Source organism: Choloepus didactylus, chromosome 6 (genome assembly GCF_015220235.1).
Source record: "Choloepus didactylus isolate mChoDid1 chromosome 6, mChoDid1.pri, whole genome shotgun sequence".
In the NCBI taxonomy this organism is placed as follows: domain Eukaryota; kingdom Metazoa; phylum Chordata; class Mammalia; order Pilosa; family Megalonychidae; genus Choloepus; species Choloepus didactylus.
The window spans coordinates 23,270,028-23,292,561 of NC_051312.1; the positions used below are offsets into that span (position 1 = coordinate 23,270,028).

At 33.0% G+C, this 22,534-nt stretch overlaps 2 pseudogenes; one reads left to right on the forward strand and one right to left on the reverse strand.

The window, feature by feature from the left end:
- Window positions 1-15,748, forward strand: part of LOC119536706 — a 28,699-nt pseudogene extending 12,951 nt beyond the window's left edge.
- A 4,720-nt stretch (window positions 15,749-20,468) lies between these two features.
- Window positions 20,469-21,930, reverse strand: LOC119536707 (annotated as a pseudogene).
- Between the last annotated feature and the right edge of the window lie 604 nt (window positions 21,931-22,534).

Genomic DNA, 22,534 nt, shown 5'->3' on the forward strand with positions numbered 1-22,534 from the left:
ATCCCACAATGCCATCACCAGCTTCATACCCAGGAATCATGCCCCATGTTGCCAGGGAGATTTATACCCCTGGGAGTCATATATAACATAGGCGGGAGGGCAGTGAGTTTACCTTCAGAGTTATCTTAGGGAGAGAGGCCACATCTAAGCAACAAATAGGTTCTTTGGGTGTGACTCTTAAGCTTAATTATAAGTCAGCTTAGCTTCTCCTTTGCAGGAATATATTTCATAAGGGCAAGCCCCAAGATCAAGGGCTTACATTAAATTGAGAGTACCTAGTGCTTGCAAGAATATCAGAAATTACCCAGGTGGGAAAGTTTAATATTTTCACATTTTTCCCCAGTCCCTCAAAGGGCTTTGGAAATACTTTTTTATTCTGTGCCCAAATTACCCTAGTATGCATCACACTAACTTGTACAAATCAACAAGTCCTCACTCCAAATTCAAGGCTCTATAGTAACATGGTGCTAGAATAAACTGACCATACAAGTTAAAATAGATAGTGTGTTGCAGAAAATATAGATTTTGCACCAAATAAACATCTCTTCCTCTGGTAACACACAGAAATTGAAGTTTTAAAACACATTTAATACTATCTTTAACCCTTTAATCTGATTTGCCTTAGTCCTTACCAGATCAGCTTCATTCATATTTCTTATTGAAGTCTGAGTTCTTTTTCAGTTTTTTTAACAGTTGCTGCATGGGGGTAATTCTGACTACGATAACTTCAAAATTCTATCTCAGAGTCTCAGGTGTCACACACGTACCCAAAGTTCCAGGGGATGACCAGGTTATACACAAAGAGCTCAGCATCTCAGAATTTAGAAATAACTGTGACAACTCAGGAAGACATGTGACTGCTGTAAGAGCTGACAATCTAGGATCCTTTACAATAAGAATTCCCTTGATTACTTATGATCTCAAATTCAATTCTCAGTGTTTGCACATTATATTTAGACCATATGAGTGAGGCTTTATAATATTTATCTTTTTGCTTCTGGCTAAAACACCTAGTTGCATGCCTCACAACTCCTTTCTTGCAGCCACTCAATATTCCACTTTATGTATCTGTTCATCAGTCAATGTATCCTTAGGCCACCCCCAACTATTGCAAATTGTGAAGATTGCTATCATAAACACCAGTGTGGAAATGTTCATTTGTGTCCCTGCTTTCAGTTCTTTCAAGTATATACCTAATAATGGGGTTGCAGGATCATATGGCAACCCTTTACTTAACCTCCTTTGGAACCAGCACTCTTCCCTCCAGATGGGGTGCACCATTCTACATCCCTACCAACAGTGATTGGGTACATGCCTCTCTCCACATTTTCTCCAGAACTTGCATCTTTCTTTATTTTTTAAACAGTTTTATTTGCACCCATGCAATCCATCCTAAGTAACCAATCAAAGGTTCCTGGAATAATCAAATAGTTATGCATTCATCACCACAATCTATGTGAGGATATTTCCATTTCTTTTGCAAAGAAAGAAGAGGAAAATGAAATGAAGAATAAAGCATAAAGAATAAAATAATAAATAAATAAATAAATAAATAAATAAATAAATAAATAAATAAATAAATAAAATAAAAGGGAGAAACAACAAAAATAATACCAAGAATCTCATATGTCTCCCTTATATCCTCATCTTTTTGACATTTATATTTTGAATATTTTGAATATTACCTGTGTAATGAAGTATATTACATTGGAAGTACTTCTATTACAATGGAAGTATATTACATTGTTAATGTTAACTATAGTTTCTAATTTGCCTTGATTATATTTTTCCATATACCATCCCATTTTCTAAACCTTGTAATTTTGACAATCACTTGTTCTCCTTCATGTAAAAACATTCTTATATTTGCACATTTAATCACCATCATTTTCCATGCTTGGGTTTGCTAAGTTATACAGTCCCAGACCTTATCTGCCATCTTTCCTTGTGGTGTCATACATGCCCCTACTCTTCCTCTTTCAACCATACTCAAACTCATCTTTATTCAGCGTATTTACAATATTATGCTACTATACATTGAATTGTGCTATCCATTTCTGGATCTTTACAATTAATCCTGCTGAACATTCTTTACTCATTCAGCATCAAATTCCCAATCTCTACCTTCTTATTATCCCCTGATAACCTGTGTTCTCAGCTTTACCTCTCAAAGTTCACTCATTAATGTTAGTTCATGTTAGTGATTTTTTTCTCTCTCTCCCTTTACCCTTAAAGAGAGTCTTCATTTCTACACTTTTCTCTAAACCTCTCTCTCTCATGTCTTTTCCTTTCTGTCTGTAGTGCTCCCTTTAGTACATCTTGTAAAGCAGGTCTCTTGTTCACAAATTCTCTCAATGTCTGTCTGCCTGAATATATTTTAAATTCTCCCTTATTTTTGAAGGACAGTTTTGCCAGATATAGAGTACTTGATTGAGAGCTTTTCTCTTACAGTATCTTAAATATATCATTGTACTGCCTTCTTGCCTCTATGGTTTCCACTGAAAAATCCACACATAGTTTTATTGAGCTTCCCTTGTGTGTGATGGATCACTGTGCTCTTGCTGCTTTCATAATTCTCTCTTTGTCTTTGACATTTGACAATCTGATTAGTAAGTGTTTTGGAGTAGGTATATTCAGGGTATGCTGTGCTTCCTGGGTCTGTAATTTTGTGTCATTCATAAAAGATGGGAAATTGTCACTGATTGTTTCCACTATTATTCTTTTTGTGCCTTATCCCTTCTCTTCTTCTGGGACATCCATGGCACATATATTTGTGCAATTCATGTTGACATTCAATTCTGAGACCTTGCTCATATTCTCCCATTCTTTCCCTTATTTGTTCTTTTGTGTGTAGGATTTCAGATAGGTTGTCCTCTAGTTCACCAATCCATTCTTCTGCTTCTACAAATCTGCTTTTGTAAGTCTCCGTTGTGTTTTTCATCTCTTCTATTGTGCTTTTTATTCCCGCAAGTTCTGCCATTTGTTTTTACAAACTTTTGAGTTCTTTCTTATGTTCACCCATTGTCTTTTTTTATATCCTTCATCTCTTTTGTCATGTCTTCTCTCCACTCATTGATTTAATTTTTGAATTGATATAAGATGTTTGTTTGAACATCTTTTTAATGACTTGCTTCAACTCATGCATCTCGTTTGATGCAGTAGTATGTTCCTTTGACTGGGCCATATCTTCATTTTTCTTAGAGTGACTAATAATTTTTATTGGTCTCTAGGCATCTGGTTCCCTTGATTAGTTTATTCTAGAAGTTTTTTCCACTTTTGTACCTAGGATTTTCTTGTTGGTTGGCTTTGTTCTCTATCTGTTCTTTGGCATACAGTTCAAATTATTCTAAGTGTCTCACATAGAATCTGTTTAACTGATCAGAATTTTTCAGCTCTTGCTATTCTGGTCCTTCCCCTGTCTATATGGATTTTTTTTTTTTTTTTTTTTGAGGAGGGTCTACCCAGAAATGATCAACCTGTATCAGTTTTTCCAGATCACACAGGCCCAGGTCTCAGGAGGTGAGTGTAGTCAGAATAAAGTTTCCCTGAAGATGAGACCACTAGTGCTCCCTGTGAAGCCCCTCAAGTCTTGCTTTTCCTACCCTGCCCAGCAGGGGAAACTTGTCAGCATGCAGCTCCCAACCAATGTAAAGAGTGGTGTCTTTCATTATCAGCAGACCCTGCCCCTTCCAGGGGGCATGATTGAGACTCGGGCTGAGGAATAAGGAGGGTTTACACTGTATCTGTTTTCCAGCCCCTGGGGTTTGAATTTTCTGAAGAAGGGTGGCCACTTGAGCTGGGCACCACCTCCCTTTTCTTGGGGACAGTATGCCCTTTAGGGAATAATGTCCTTCAATAGAGTCCTTACTTGGTCTCTCAGAACCATCTTAACCCCACCCTTGCCTAAGTCAGAGCTAATAGTTGAAGATGCCCTGAGAATTTGTCCAATGAGCTACTTAGAATAGTTTAAAAAAAGAAAAAAAAAAAAAAAGAAAGAAATCCCTTTTTCAGAGCCAGTTCCTAGTCAGGAAGTTTTGCCAGTCAAGATCCAGAGCTGGTATCCACCTCTATGTGCACCTTTTCTTGGGATACAGCTGTTTTCCAGTATTCTGATCTTGGCTGACTCCAAAAGTCTTTTATTTATTTATTTATTTACTTATTTATTTATTTATTTATCTATCTATCTATCCATCAGCATACCTCCTCTCTGCTGGGAGAGATTTCAGGATTCCTTTCCTAATTGTTCTGGGTTTATATGTACAAATAGCTTATATTTGGCAGCCCAAGTTTGTTAATTAAAATGACAGTTGGAGTTTGGTTGAGCTACTTTTCCTTGCTCCTCATAGAGACTGCTTCTTTTACCCACAGGGATGTGACTCCAAACCAGCCTGCTGTACTATTGTGGGAGGAGCATCAGTCTCTGCAGATTATGGGCTTTCCTTACAGTTCCATGCTGTGATCTTAGCCATTCCACCCATTCCAGAGTGGTGTATGATGTGTCTCTGGTCATGGATGTCCCCAAACAACTGTTCCAGACAGTTCTGAGCTATTTACTAGCTGCTCTAATGTAGTATCTAAATTCCACATCTCCCTACATTGCCATTTTGCCCTGCCTCTCAATAGATTGAATTTTGACATACAACTATGAACAAAAAAGTTTTGCATTAGGAATATTTCAGACCACATCTTACAAAAAACATATGTACTGATAGATATAGGGAAAATCGTGGGACAATGTAAATGCTCTAATGTTTTCACAGCCCTCAAAGGTTATATGACATTTATATAATAATATCATAAGTGCTTTCTAGAATATGTTATGAGAGGACAGGGCAGGGCAAATTTAATTATAACATATGCAATCCTTGAACTTACTACTGTATGAAAAGTTAGAAGATCTGTTGATCATCTTTGTCAACGTAAACCAATAATGTACATTTTCTTAATCATAGAAATGTATAAAAATGAAAGGAAGGCCATCACAATTCATAATTAACACCCCAAAATATAAAATGTAAACCATCTATATGTATATGGAAAGACACAATGCATGTACTAGATAAGGAATTAGTTAAAAAAGTATATTACTAAAAAACAAATACTTATCAAAGACATAGGTAACTGAAAAAAAAAAAAAAAAACAACAAAGAAGAATGGCAATATATATATATTCCAGGCAACAGAGCAAAACTCAATCTTATTACAATAATTTATATGGATATTATATATCAGTTAAAATGTTTATGTAAATCCATTATATGGAAGCAAATAAGACACATTTTAATTATTTGAATAAAGTAATAAAAAATAATGAACTTTTTATAATTTTTAAAATTTTAATCATAAAACAGGCTAAAATTTATTTTAACCTTTTGAAAATCATATAGGAAAATATAATTCTACAAAGGAAAATATAATATAAATTAAAAGAATACAAATCACTTGAAAGGAAAAATATATCTAATAACCATTGCTTAGGTTTAAATACAAGTAATCAAATAACAGAAAATGAAGAAAGTATACTTTCTTAACATAAGATTAGACTAGAAGACCATGAACAAAACTTTAAAAGGTGGGTATGATACTTTGATTTTCTTTACAATATAAAATAATTTGAAAATTTTCTTCAATGTATGCATATATTTTTTTATATACCTTAATTCTGTCACAATATTTTACTTTGCTCTAAGGCCAAATATTAAAGTTTGTTTTTCTTTTTTAGCTGCTTATTTATGGATAGGATTAGCAAAAATATAAAACACCAGTGAATATTTTCATAGAAAATGTGTATTTAAAATTTTGCAAGAATGTAAGCATTCTGATGATCATGGTCAAAATTTTATTAGTAATGCATTATATTCTCCCTATTTTTAAACTTTCAGTGACTTACTAAGGGATATAAAGCTTAAAATCTGGGAGATCTAGAATCTAAACTCTGAATGCATATCAGGTAGCTATTATGAATAAAAGCATAGAGCAGATTATCCCTCGACTTTCTGCCTGACAATGACACATCTTTTATTAGGTAAGATGGATAATACATTTGATCATCTCTGGGACCAATTTTCAAGGTAGACTGCTTGGCTTCTTTCCAAAGATAAAAGTTCAAGGACTAATGCTTCCATGTTAGGTTTTGTAATGTAGACTTGCTTTCTCCATGAAAGTCACATAATTTTGAGTATCATATTTTGGTATTCTTTCTGCTGCTGTAATTTATGACTGGGTAAAAGAGAAGTTATTTCTAAAGATACTTAATTAATCTGTGACTGAAAGGTCAGATCTTTAACCCCCAGAGATAGGATAGCACATTTTTCCCAGTGAAGTATTTTTGTATTTAAAAATGTGACACTATTCTAGGATTAAACCTTGTTCATTACACAACCATGATTATACAACAAAATTAAAAGAAGTATATGACAGTTGTTCACAAATGTTATCCTTTGGATATATTTTCTTCCTAGTATTTTCCTTTGTGCATATAAAGCTTATTTACATATATTATACTGTGGGTTAATGTAATTTTATCACATTAAATTTTCAGAAATATCCTGATATTATTATTAAACATTTATAATAAACCTTGACCTATGTTACAATAGACTTTTTTAAAACCCACGATGTCATATTTTGCATTGAATGGTGTAACATTAGTAACTTCTTTCTAGGAGTGTTCACCAGAGCATGAATGAGCTTTTATAAGGTTTCACAAGGAAAACCTGAGTGTTTCTCCACTCAGGTTTGGGAGTGTCAACTAATTCATCAATACAGTTTGTAGTTAACCACAAAAACATTTGTGCAATTTGGTTTATTATTTTGGTGTATATGGCTTTTATTATATTAAATGAGTCATGAGAGAAGAAACTAAAAATCAGTGCTGAGATGAGTAAAGAGTTTGTGATTATCTTAATGGCCAAAAGCTTACCTCTTCTCTATACAACCAGGTGAAATGCATCCCTGTCGCTCTATCATTAATTAATGACATGAAATCAACTTTCATATAAATTTGGAAGCAACTCCTGCAAGAAATGCCTTTAATATTGAAGAATTTCAGGAGAGAATTTGATGATGTGTATCATGTATCATGGAATTGCAAAATAGTATATTATATATTTGATGAAGTTTCAAATGTACAATTCTCAATTCAGCAAAAATTCAGTGACATGCAGGGAAGCTTTATTTGGAGTTTAAAAATCCAGCTTTAATTTATTTCACAATAGGTGACCTTGGGTTTTAAGGTGTCTTATGTCAATTCTACCTCAACAGGGTCTGCTTACTCCTTGCAAATTCACATGAGGGAGTTTTTCTTCCAGCATTGAGACCAAATTGTTATAGTCATTAAGTATATTTTCAAATAATATAAGTAATAGTCATAGAAAGAATAACTCAAAAAACTTTTATGACTAAATCTATTGCTAAATCTTTGTTGTTGGGGGTACAATATAACATCTACAACAGTAAAATGATTCTGACAGAAAATCAGGACTAGGAAACAGAAAGGAAAGATGACTTATTTGTCCTAATTTCAAAAATTAGAACCTTATCACTGACAATTACTCAATGTCAATTAAAACAATTCTATTCCTCCTTTTAACTCTCAGTTTTTCATGTATTTTGAAGCTCTGTCTAGAATTTTTACACTTTTCTGAAAAATTTGCCTTATTATTATTTTATACTGTCCTTCATATATTTGGAATCCAGAGGCCTAACCCTTGTAATAGTACTTTTGCACAGTTTTATTTATGTACTTATATTTACAGGCATACATTTTTACATCCTTTTACTGTTCATTTTTTTCTTTACTTTTTTTCTTTATTAGAGAGATTGTGGGTTTACAAAACAATCATGTATAAAGTACAGGATTCCAATACACCACTTCATGAACAACACCTTTCATTGTTGTGGAACTTTTGTTATAAGAAATGATAGCACATGCTATAATTATACTTTTTTTAAAAAATACCATGAATTATCTTAGGGTTCACAGTTTCTGTAGTGCAGTGCCATTGGTATTTTTAAAAAATTTTTATTCTCTTACAATATTTACAATCTATCATTTCCTCCTTTTAATCACCTGTGGATATATATTTCAGCACTGCTAATTGGGCTCACAATATTATGCTTGGTTCTTTTAGTTTCTATTGTGAATGGACTTTTTTTCCTTAATATCATTTTTCTGATTGTTCATTGTATGTGTAAAGAATCACTACTGATTTGGGGGTATTGCTCTTTTATCCAATGACTTTCCTGTGAATTTGTCTACTCCTGGACTTTTATTTGTTGAAGGTTTTCATGACTGATCCCATCTGTTTACTAATAATTGGTTTGTTGATATCTTCTATTTCTTCTTGATTCAATGTAGGTAGTTTGCATGTTTCTAATTTTTTTTTCCATTTCATCTAGGCCATCCAATTTATTGGCATACAGTTGTTCATAGTATCATCTTATAGCCCTTTTCATTTCAGCATTTCAGTAGTAATGTCCCCTTTTAATTTCTGAGTTTTGTTATTTGTATCCTCTTTATGTTTTTCTTTGTTGGTCTAGTTATGGTTGTCAAGTTTATTGATCTTTTTAAGGAAACATATTTGGTTTTGTTTTTTCTCTCTATATTTGTTGGATTCTATTTTATTTTTCTCTATTCTTATATTTGCTATTTTTCCTTATGCTCACTGTGGGTTTAGTTTGCTCTTCTTTTCCAAGTACATCCAATTTTGAGGCTAGGTCTATGATGTGAACTCTTTCTCCTTTTATAGTACATACATTTAGACCTATAATTGTCCCTCTCAGCACTGACTTTTTTATATCCCTTAATTTGAATGTGTTGTATTTTCATTTTTATTCATCTCATTGTAATTCTTAATTTCACTTCTAATGTCCTCTTCAACACATTGGTTGTTTAAAATATGTTGTTTATTTTCCACATATTGTAAATTTAATAAAGTGGAAAATAATTATTTTTCTATTTCCCCCTCTGTTATTGGATTCTATCTTCAATCTGTTGTGGTCAGTGAAGATACAGTGAATGATTTCAGTATGTTTGGATTTATTGAGACTTGTTTTGTGACCCAACCTATGATCCATCAGGGAGAATGAACTATGTGCACTCAAGAAGAATATATACTTTGTTTTTCATGAATGCATTGTTCTATATATGTTTGTTAGGTACAGTTGGTTTAGATTATCATTCAAGTCCAGTACTTGTTTATTGATCTTCTGACTAGATGTTCTACCCATTATTGACAGTGGTGTATCAAAATCTCCTACTGTTCATATTAAACCTCCAATTTCTCCCCTCATATCTATCAGTATTTGCATCAAATATATTGGGGCTAAGTGCACATATATTTATAATTCTTACATTTTCCTGTTGGATTGTCCCCTTTTTCTGTATATAATCACCATTTTTGTTCATCATAACTGTTTTTGACTTAAAATTATTTTATCAAATATAATATAGATACCCCAGATCTATTTTGGTTACTACTTACATATTATGTATTTTTGGCCAGCCTTCACCTTCAACCTACTTGAATCTACGAATTTAAGGTGAATCTCTTGCAGACAGCATATAATTGAGTCATGCTTTTTAATCCATCCTGCCAATATCTGCCTTTTGACTGGAGAGTTTAATCTATTTACAATTAAAGTGATGGCTAATAATTCAGGACTTTATTCCACCATTTTGGTATTTAGCCTTTGTGAGTCTTATCTCTTTTTTTCCTCACTTCCTTTAATATATATATATTATGTATTTATACATATATACGTACGTATATATGTATATATATATATGCATGTATATATTTGATTTTTTGTGTGTTGTACCATATTGAGTTCTTTCTCTTCTCTATCTGGATATGTTTTCCATCTACTTTTATTCAGTTGCAATAAGGTTAACATTTAACATCCTACAGATATAACAATCATATTGGTTTGATACCAACTTAACTTCAATAGCATGCACATATAATTTTCCTATACCTTTCTGTCCCCCACTTTTTTGTACTTTTTCCCCATTTATATCTTTGTACACTGCATGTCCCATTTTCATTATTATTTATGCATTTGCATTTAAACAATTTTAGGAAGTAAAGAGTTGGAGTTTCATACCAAAAAATACTCTTTAATCTAAAGAAAATATACATTTTTGACTAACTCCATACCATTGATCAAAAGAAAACTTCCTATCCATAAAAATTTTATTATTAAACCTAAAAGAAAATAAACATAATTGCACTATGTGCTCCGCTTTGAGTATTTCAAAGATTTCACCAGACTCCACCTAGTCTACCTGCTAAAGGTTTTCATTTAAAAGTAAATAATGTGTGAAGTGAGAAATATAAAATGCAGGCAAGCATTGGAGGTTTGAGAGATGCTCACCAAAGGAAACTCCCAGGATCCTTTCCTTTGCATATACAAGGATGCACTTTGGCTTGTAAGGTAAATTGATTTGGAGGGTGAAGAGAGTTCTCTCGGTCTTGAAGTCATGCTAGGCTTGCCAAACTCCTCAGGACAGTTACAAAACTTCAGTTAAGTCTCCAGGATAGTTCCGAGGGATAAAGACAGAGTTTTGTCAATCAAGTCTATCACCATAATTGAAATTATTTAAGTCAATACCTACTAAATTTAGTGTTAGTTTCCTAATGCTGCATAACAGATAACCACAAACTTAGTGGTTAAAACAAAACAAATTTATTATCTCAAAATTTCTGTAGGTCAGAATCTGGTCTGGTGTGGCTGATTTCTCTGCTTAGTGTCTCAAAAGCTCAAATCAAGGTGTCAGTTGGGTTAAGTTTTTGTATGGAAATCCTGGGGAAGAAACTGCTCCCAACTTAATTTATAGTATTTGGCAGAATCCACTTGTAATGAGGTTCCCATACCTCTCTAGATGTCAACTAGGGGCCACTCTCAGCTCTTAGATCCTGCCTGTATTCCATGCCATAGAGTATGTTCCATCTCCCTCACATTGAATCTCTGATTCCTCCTCTCTTGCTCTACACCCAGTTTTAAAAGGCTCTTGTGATTAGATAAGACCCAACTAGAAGTCTCCCTAGTGTAAAGTCAAATGAAATTGGGAGCTTAATTATATCTGTAAAATCCTTTCTCAGTAACAGTTAGATTCCTGTCTGATTGAAAAACTAGAAGAAAGTATGTGTACACCAGGAGACAGAAATCGTGGGGACCATATTACAATTTTACCTACCACAGTTATCAAATAAACAAAAACTAAAATCAGGAAACAATGATAAAAATACAAAAGCAAAAACTTAATAATATTTTGCAAAATGGAAGCAGCAAATTTTGATGGGGAAGTTCCTTGAGAAATGGAGCTAAGTAATCCATGGCAAGTGTTGTTATCAAGGAAGAACAAATCAAACATAATCACTACTAGAAATAAGAGAGAAATTAATATCCTAACAACTAGGTGATTTAATTATAAGAGAGTATTTCATATAACATTTCTAAGGCTATAAATAATAGAACAAAATGCATATATTCCAAAATGTATGAATTTAACAAGTACATAAATATATTCATATACACATACCACCATAATTGTTGAAGATAACTTCAACAGTCATAAATTGACAAAAGTTTACATTGTTTAATATTTTAAGTTCTATTATTTCATTTGAATTCAAGAAAATATTCCCCAGTGTTCAGTAGGAGCCAGACTTCATTTTACGGGCACACTTTTTTTTTTTATCATGATAATATTTCAAAGTAAAAAAGCATATGATTTTCTTGAAAAATATTGAAAATATTTAGAAAAATTCACATTGCTTTCATTTAAAACTCAGTAAAACTTAAAAAATCACATTCTCAACATGATATGATAATGTACTCCTCTCCTATAGTATTGTCCTTTTCAATATCTTTTGAGAAATAAAATGACATGCTCAAATTTGTGTTTTATAATGATTTGTGTTAAAGGGAAGCTGGGGTGTTGCTTGTATAATAAAACTTTAAATTCTGAACATAAGGGGATAAAAATTGCTCAATGAATTTATGATACAAAACTATCACTTCCAGCCTAGGTGGAGTAACAAGACCTGATTTACCTCAAGATTGAAACAACTGTAAAAAAAGGCAAAATACATGAAACAACAGCTGTGAAGACCTTAGAAATCAGTCAGTGAAGAACAGTGATTCTCTGATGTTTCTAGAAAAATTTTGCCTAACCCAAGACCACAAAGGCTTTCTCCTATTTTTTTTTTTCTGTAAGTTTAAGGTTTTTAGGCTTTATATTTAGGTTTATGATCCCAATTGAGGTAATTTTTATAGCAGTCTGAGATGTAGATCTAAATTCATCATTAAATATGGGAATCTAATTACTCCAGTAAAAATTGGTGAAGATTGTCCTTTCTCCACTGAACTGCCATTGCAATTTTGTTGGAAATAAATTGGCCATAAATGTATTAGTTCACTTCTGGACTTTTCCATTCTGTTCCATTGTACATTGATGAATGCTCTAAGTTAATATGAAGTATAATTAAATTGTAGAAAATGTAGATGCCATATCTCTATGGGCAGTCTAGAATCAGAGAATTTGAGGCAAGCATGGTGAGTTTAGGCTTAGAATCAAAAAGAGAGAGAAAAAATGCACCATGGATCAAACAGTATCTTGTTCAAATTAGAATATAGTAGAAGAGTGAGCACAGAAATCTCACTTATTTCTAATAAATTATGTTCATCCAGAATAGGGAATTATGTTGTAATTCCATTTTTTCTCTCATATAGTCCATATTTAAAATGTGTATATTTAACACATCTATATTGTCTGTGAAAAGAATTAATTAGCACTCCAGCTAGGATTGTGAGTTAAAAAATTAGAATACTGTAATTAAAGCAACAACCTACATTGGTGATGATGGTGAGAGAAGTTTGGGTTACTATTTTCCAGGGTCCAGGTAAAGGAATCAAGGGAGAAACATTAAGAAAAATGAAGGTGAGAAAGGGCCTCAAATATTTAACATTGAGTTTGAATATTCTCCAGTGACTAATGGTGGACAACTAAGTGATATAGCTCTGGTGTGGGTATTCTTACTTCTTGCCAAGATATAGTTAGGGTGGAAATCTGAATTCCAAAGGGAGAGTGCAGGAAAAGATGATTTCGCCAAAATGTCTGGGAAAACAAATTAGAATGAGTTGCAAGCAGAGATATGAAGTTAAATATTAAGATGACATATGGAAAAGGAAATACATCTGGTAGAATAAGAAACATATTTATATTACAGAAAGCACAAATATTCTGATAGAGATGTGAGCCCCAATTTATAAATTTTTGTCTAATATGGAAGTGTCTTACTCAACATAAATGTATAGTTTTAAACTTTTTACTTATACTGTTTTACTCAAGGAAATAAAAGCTCTACCCAAATCTGGGAAAGTAAGTATGATCTCTTTTATGTTGATGATTTTGTATTAATATTCTATACTTATTTTAGAACACTATAGAACTCTGAGAATCAAGATTTGACATACTCCACAGGTAAATAAGATTTTAAGCACAAAATTTTCAGACACTTCTATGACTCAATTCAGAAAAAGATACATACTATTTTAAGGTTTTAAGACCAAATCTCTGATCTTATTCTCTTCAAACAAATTTCCTCTTGAAATTTTCCTATTTAAAATGATAGAACTAAAAAAGTAATAATTTCTTAGTCATATTTTTTATTATTTTTCCCCTCTCAGAATGATACTTGATGTCATAAAAAATGCTAAAACCTTTAAGTCAATATTTAACTTTTCTTGAGATGTATTGAGAAATACTGAATTTGTGAGAGACAGCTAGTGTTGAAGGTTTCAGGGATAGTATCCCACATTTCTACTTAGAGCTATCATTGGATAGGATAAAATAATAGCCAATTGACATCATATACATAATTAAAGGTGATAGTGACATAAAAATTATGACCCTGTTTCCTTTCTTTCTAATAAAGCAGTTGAAACCATTTTGTTTCTTGATATATGAATTGACATTTACTTGGACCTTATAATATGGCATTACAATTTTTGTCAAGACCTTACATTCTTTTTTCTTTTTAAGCATATGTAGTGGATTCTTATAGTATGATTACTGTGCTGGTTTGGATATATTAAGTCCCCTAAAAGCCATGTTTTAATCAGATCTTTTGGGATATTTGGATTAGGTTGTTTCCATGGAGATGTAATTCACCCTGCTGTAGATGAAACATTTTGATGAGATATTTCCATTGAGGCATGGCCCCACACATTCAGAATGAGTCTTAAGTATTTCACTGGAGTATTTAAGAGAATCAGGAACCAATACAGGCACTGATGCTGACATTTGAAGACATTTGGAGATTCAGACAGATGGATGTTTGGAGATGCTAAGCTAAGAGATAAAGCCCAGAGTTCATGCCTGAGAATCTAAGAGAAACCCAGAGACATTTCGGAGAAGCAATTTTGAAACACAACCTGGGAGCCAAGGACCAGCAGATGGCAGCCACATGCTTTCCCAGCTGACAGAGGTGTTCCAGAAACCATAAGCTATTCTTCAGTGAAGATATCCTCTTGTTGAGCCTTAATTTGAATACTTTTGTGGCCTTAGAATTTTAAATTTGTAAACAAATAATTCCCCTTTATAAAAGCCAATCCATTTCTGGTATTTTGCATAATGGCAGCTTTGGCAAACTGGAACACTAACCTTAAATTAAATATGGTATAGTATTCACAAACATTTGATGTGTCAAAACTCTGTTAGTTTCTAGGGAAATGTCAATAATTGTGAAACACATTCCCTGCTTTATTTGATGTAATTGGGTGGGGGGCAGACATGACAGAGGCATAAAGGGCTCTAAAATCAATATTAAGTGGTACATAATTTAGGTATTAAGGGATAAAAGCTGATTATATACTAACACTTAACATCTAAGGGATTCATGAAGGTCTTCCAAATTGATGGTTAAAACATTTGATATTCTTAAAACACTTTTGATGGCTTAAATTTAACTATCATGTAGTACATAAAATATCTTCTAATACACATAAAGTAAATGACTGAGAACCATGTAAGAAAACCACAACTTATTTCATGTATCAGATAATACCCCAATCAGAAAGGATCAGTGTCTGAGGTCTCTGTATACCAGCTGACTCATCAGTTAAAATTAATTATAATTGCTATCAATATAATCTCAACTAATCACTACAGCTATGATCAAGAATGTTCAGAAGAATGATACATTTGCGGTACTTTCACAATAAAGACTTGTCTACTTTAATGAAACTTCCTAATAGAGATAATTACAATTTGAAATTGCTCACAAATGGGATCATAATTACAGAAAATAAAAATGCAAAATGATAAAATAAATAAATTGTAGGTAAGCTCTTTACAATATTAACAAATATTAAAATTAAAATGAAAAATTCAGAGGTTGTAAGATATTACTCAGCTTTATTAGCTGGAGGAGCAAGGTGTGCTAAGCTAAAGGAGTTCAGAGCCAAGAACTTATATCCATCATCTTTTCATTATACAAGAAATTGGAATAAATTGGTTGGCATGCTCAAAGAAGAAGAAGAGAATGAGAGGTGGACATGCTGATTTAAACAAATTATTTCAACAGATCTATTCATATGGTTCTGATGAGGTAAAGCATGCCATGAGTAATCCAGTTATAGAGTCTAGTGGTACAGTTTTGAACACCAACTGGTCTGATAAAAGTAAAAGGAAAGTTGAAATCAATCTCCTGATGATATGAAATGGAAAAGTCCTAAATAAACTAATTTGCTATTTAGAAAACTGCTACAAAAATAAAAATAAAGGACATATGTTGAACTGTCAATGTCAAAGTAATAATGATGGAGATGACATTGCATGTAAGGAAACAGTGGGTTTTTGAATATTTAACAAACTTGCTGAACAACTATATATTGAGTGCTGTCTTAAGCTGTTATGTTCTGGAGATTCCTTGATCACAAATGGGATCATAATTACAGAAAATAAAAATGCAAAATGATAAAATAAATAAATTGTAAGTAAGCTCTTTACAATTTCTCAGTAACTCTCACAACTCTGTAAGTTAGATATTTAGTTCCGTATTTTTTTCAAATATCAGAATTGGTTTGAATGTTTGAATAATTGCCAAGACAACCAAAAACTAAAGTCATGGTAGTTCCAATTGAAAGCTAAGTCTAAAAATATAAATGAGTAGTGAATTGAAACTCCAGCATGTGTATGGAATGGGAGAAATTATTGCAAACTTTTAGTCTTGTTTCTTCATCCAAAAGAATAACATGAGGACATTACCATTTAATTCAAGAAGAATATTTGAGAAATAAATGAGAAAATGTCATTTGGTAAGAACTTGGCTTACACACCAATAACTCAGTTTAAAACCATTTCATTCCTCTCTTCTAGGTATTGTCCAATTCTATAATTCTGTTAATTGCCTTTATTGTTTAAATTCCTGTTTTGTGCACCAAAATTTCAAACTTCAGAATGCTATTAAACAGCTGTAGGTTTTATAATCACTACCAAAATATATTTGCTCACATTATCTCTACCTAAAAGAAATATTCTCTGCTTTTTGTCTTTTGGACATCTGTCTAATAATTACATTTTATAATAATTTGCATTTTCAAACTTTGATTTCCATGGGCTCCATCACAGCTATATTACTAAAATAAGACTGTTTTTATGAGAATAGCCAATGGTAGATAGTGAGGCACCTGAATATGAATGGACTAGGCAGAGATCCTGAAATCATATCCTCAATGTAATTCATTCAACATTGTTATAACTAATTAAGCAATATGTAAAAAAAATTATCGAACATCAGCTGAGTGATGAGATACAAATGATATCTTGAAATATAATGGGTAATCACAATGATGTTTATTTTGATAGAAAGGAAATAAGAACACTATTAAAAATTAAATTGCATAAACAAACAGTAAGAGCTATAGCTATACTAGGAAAGTTTTGCACATGCTGTATTTGCAAAAGACTTTGTGGAAGAATTGAAGCATTATGGAAAAATACATTTCAAAATTTGGTGATGGGCTTTCCTCTGGTAAAATGTGAGAGACGTAAATGTTTCTACATCAGGATTCTCTTTGTTAACATACGAAGTGAAAAAAAGATTCAATTTAATCTGCCTACAAATGCATAATTATGGAGTTCATTATTCTATACAAATGCAAGCTCAATATCAAATATGTTGATATGATTAGAATTTAGCACATTTGCCATTGGACCTCAGATATGCTTTTTGATTGTAGGATATAAAATGCTGGAATTTAAGTTAGGAGTAAAAATCTTGTTTCCTAATTCTCCCAAACAGTGTAATGCATAAAATTGGGAAATAGTCAAATAGATACATGACTGATTTCACTATTTTCACAGATGGAAGAGCAAAACAAAACAAAACAAAACAAAATACAGAAGTAAACCTCACTTCAATGATGGAATTTGTATGTGACTATGCTGCTGAGAAATGATAGAAATAATATCATCTTCATAATTGGGACTGACCAGGATTTCCAGATACCTATGTACTATTTTCCTGAGTAATTTTTCTTTCTTGGAAATCTGTTATGTGTCTGTCACTCTTCCTAGAATACTCATAAACTGTTGGAAGCAGAAAATAAACACTTCTTTCATTGCCTGTGCTATTTAAATGTGTTTTGTCCTTATGCTTGGAAAAATAGAAATCTTCCTCTTGGCTTGATGGTCTATGTCTGCTACCTGACCATTTGTAACCCTCTTCAATACCTTGAATTGGCACCACAATGTCTGTATTCAGCTGGTGGCTGGCTCCTGGATCAGAAGAATTCCAGTTCAAATTAGACAGACCAGCTAGATTTCCTCTCCACTATTTTGTGGTTCTACCAAATCAATCACTTCTTCTGTGACATACCCCCAGTACTTAAGCTGGCCTGTGGTGAAACCTTTGTGAATAAGATTTTGGTCTTCATAGAGGCTGTGCTGTTCATTAAGATCCCTTTTCTGTTAAGCCTGGGTTCCTACAGCAAAATCATTGCCACCATACTGAGGTTGCCATCAGCAACAGGATGAGCCAAAACCTTGTCCATCCATTCATCTCATGTCATAGTTATGGCTTCATTCTTCAGATCAGGAATCATTACATATTTGAAACCCAAATCCAAACATTCTTCTGGAGCAGACAAATTTCTCTCTCTTTTCCATATCATTGTCACCACAATGTTAACACAATGATATGCAGTCTGAAGAATAAAGAGGTCACGATGACCTTGAAAAAAATTCTACCTTAACTTATAATGCATTTGTACTCAGCAGTCTTTGTTCATTTACTTTTGCTATCTTACCATCAGATATTAACTTTCAGTTTGTTTCCCTGCTTTAGTATAGATTTATAGTAATTACTTATTCTTGAACTTATCATTTATTGCTGCACTTTTCAATATCAAGGTTTATCAACTGTGGTTCTGGTGCCAATAAGAAACCAATTTTTTAACGAATCTCATATTTAGTGGACTAGGTTACTACCTCCACAAATTAAGTGGGAATCTGGGACTGTTCACTGAGTAACATAGTATCCCTTATCTGGTAATTGATGTCACAATACTTTTTCACTAAAATCATAGTGAATATTCTTGTTTCTTTCATCCTTTGTATAGGTATTATTTATTTTTTCCATAAAGACATCAGCTAGTAAAATGTGCAGTACTTTCTTTTTTCTTTGTCATGCAACTTTTCTTTTTAATTCAACTGTATTTGTTACACATGTTTAAGCAGAATGGGATTTGGGCACCACAGTTCCTTTCAAAGCCTGACTCTGAGATACTTTTCACTGCTTTACAACAGCTGAGGCAGCCTTGTATTTTGCTACCCTAAACAATACTTTTGTTTGCAAAACAAGTTCTCTGGATATTTCTTCCTATTGAGTTGGTTGTTTTACAAAGTAACTTCTCGAGTCCTAGTATATGCAGAGTTGTTAACTACAGGGGATGGAAGGTTTAAAAAGTAGGTCCTCTAAGATGAAACTCAAGTCACTTTAACAAAGATTTCTCTTTTGCGCAATGCATACCTCAGAACACACATGTCAGTGAGAAAAGATTTGGTCAAAGAAGGAATCCACTTGATAGCTAACCACTTAAGACCAAAAAGTTAATATTACAACAAATGGTACCTCAATCCCATAACAAGAAACAAAATTACCAGTTTTGCTTTATTTCCTAAAGTATCACAGAATATCACACTTTGAATTAGAAAGTAATCTTATCTTCTCCTTAAGCAGTTGTAGTGGCATACAGATTTTTAAAATGTTAACCAAAATAAAGGAAAAAAAAAAACCTTGAAAATCTATTCTGTACAGGAATGAAGAGAAAATATTGAACATGTGTACTAGTATTCTGCAGCATAATGTAGTCTACTTCTTCCATGCATAATGTCTTTTCTCCTATAAGAGATGGTGTTTCTTCAGTTAAGACAGATTTGGTAAAGTAAGCTGTAGGGTCATCCTCATCAGTACCAAGAACAAGTCTGATAATCCTGAAGATCCTGTTAGCATGTGTCTGGGAAACTTCCAGATGGAAGCCAGAAGACAGGAGTATGGCTTGGTAGCATAAGATGATCAGACCCTTTACAGACTTAATCATTCTTGTCAGCCTCTGCCTTCTGCCTTAAAATTTCAATAATGGAATGGTTGAACTCCAAGTGTTTCTTTGCTGTCCTACAAGCCACTGATGAGTTGTCTCTTAGAGCTTGAGCCTGCATCTTTCTTTCCATGTTTTCTGTCCAGGGAGATGAGCTTGTGACAATGCAGCAGGGAGAAGTGACCACCATATGAAACTACCAACTTTTCAACTTTTTTCTCTGAGATATTTCTCGTGATTTTGCAGGATTTTTTACTCTGTTTGTTTCTTTCCCTTTTCTTCATAGTCTGGAATTTCCAAATATTGTTTGGTGACAGGAATAAAATCCTCCCCTCAAATCCCTTCAGCTGTTTGATACAGAGCTCATTGTTAGGCTCAATCACATAATAACTTTAAGTCATGCTAATAAAGATGCTCCACAAATACTGAGTTTAAAACCAGGTCCTTGTTTTTACCAGTGATGTAATAAATATGTTATTTGTTTTCCTTCATCTTGCTAAAGCAGTCCCTGTGAAACCATCTCATCACCAGAAGCAGACTTGCAATATCTTAACAGCTCTGAGAGCTTCTTAGGGTCTTGAGAGTCTTCATGTATTCTCACTTAATAATTTTGGAGAACTTCTCATAAAACTTCTTGTAGTTCTCTTTATTTTGCTAGTTCAATGAAGAGCTTTAGGCACTTTTTGACCAGATTCTTTGAGATAATTTCCCAGATTTTGCTTTGTTGCAAGATTTCAAGCAAAATATTTGTAGGGAGGTCATCAGAGTCCACTACACCTCTAGTTGAATGCACTTATTCAAGGATAGCTCCTCACAATTATCCATGATGAAAACTCTGCATACAAAATACTTAAATTTGGTCATATTTTTCTGTTGTGAAATTGGTCAAAGGGAGCACATCTTGGGAAAGAGAAGAGCCCCGAATTCCAATTGTTCTTCAACTGAAAAATGCTTCACTACCAAATGGTCTTCCCAATAATTGGTCAAGTTCTCACAGAATTCTCCATATTCTTCATTTATAATATCATCAGAGTTTCTGGTCCAGGGAAGCTTTTTTTGTTCAGTTCTTCTTCATCAATGTATTTTTACTTGATCTTCCTCTTCTTCTTGTCACTATTCTTCTTTTCTTCTACTTCTTCATCAGAACCAATATCTTCTATCTCTTGCTTGTCATAGACACCTTTTCCTCTTTTTCCTTCTTTCTTTCTATCTTTATTTTATTTAGCCTCATCATCACTTACTTCTTTGTCACATTCTTTCTCCAAAAGAAGAGTAATTGGATACTCAATAAATTGAGAATGTATCTGCACAATACCCTTTATTCTTTTTACACCAAGTTTGGTCTTCTTTAACATGCTAAATAACCTTTTTTTGCATGACCTGTAGGTTCACCTGTGCCAGTTCTAACTGTGAATGACCTTCCCCTGGAAGACATCCAGGCATTTTGCTCATCATCATTATGTTTGGTGATCATCGTCACTTTCTCAACAACCAAATGTACAGAATAAAAACCAACACCAAATTGCCCAATCATAAAGATGTCTGCAGCAGCCTGTGAAGCTTCCATGAATGCCTTGGCCCAAGACTTGGTTGATAGTACTGAGGTAGTTGATCAAGTTGTCCTCATTATTTCTCCTGGGTCACAGTATGAGACATACATAATGAAGCTCCCTTGTTCACATTTAAGAACATTTTATTTATAAGGACAATTAGCTGTTTATATTAGATGTGATTTATATTTACTTTTCCCAGTTTATTGATTCTCTTTTGACTTTACTCTTGTTCTTTGTCTGTTTTAACCATGTAGAATTATTTATTTTTACATACTGTTTCTTTTTTTCCATTTTTGTGTCTTACGTTTTAAATTTTGAGTCATAGTTAGAAAACCTTCCTTACACAAAATAAAATAAAACACTTTTTCTTAGAAGTTATTTTATTTTTTCATTTTCTAAATATATAAACCTGCATACCAATTGGAGTGTTTTCTGCTGTACTGTGAAGTCTTAATTTAAAAATATCATTTTTCCTCAAATGCTACACAGTTTTCCCAATAGCATTTATTTTAAAGACCATGTTACTCTGATTTGGTATGCTATTTTTATTATATGACAAATTCTCTATTGAAATTGAGTCTTCTTCTAAACTTCATATTGTTTGTCATCAGCAAATCCTTCTATTCATGCACAATACTATACTATGCTAATTATGAGCTGGTAGAACTCCTTTTCAGTTTAGGTACTTCTTAGATGGGCACCTGCAGTACCTCAGGTCTGTCTGCCTTCTCACCCCCTTGCTGTCCTCAGACACATCTGGTTCCTGCATGAAGCCTCTCTCACCACCTGCTGTTCACTCACTTTTCATACTAACAGGATCATTACTCCTGATGCTTTGCAATTAATTTTCTTAATTGCAATCTGTATCACAATTCTACAGAGTTCCTTCTCTGGCAATATTTTCTATTTGTAATCATAAACTTCCAGAAATCACTTTCAACTAAATAATAGGAAGTAACATCCTAATTTGGATAAGAGTTGTTTGGCTTCAAGACAATATTCTTAAAAGAATTGTATTTCCTGGATTGGAAACCTAGAAAAGACAGATTATTTTCCTGGCAACTTTCCCATTATCTTAGCTGGACTTATTCATCATCTCCTAAGTTTAGCTGATTGTATTCAATCTTAAAGATGAGTTCCAAGAGTGATGAAATCAGGAGGATCGCAAAACACTGGAAGAAAAAGAAGAATTTTTTGCCTATTAATAATAATATTTGATTCAAAATTAATTTAAGCTAGATTTAATACATCCAACAGCTAACTCATAGATTCTCCAGATTGCCATGAAGAAATCAAAAATTGATCATGTTTTTTACAGGTAATATATTCTTTGTTATCAGGATATTTATTACAACAGTTACAAAGTCTGGCTT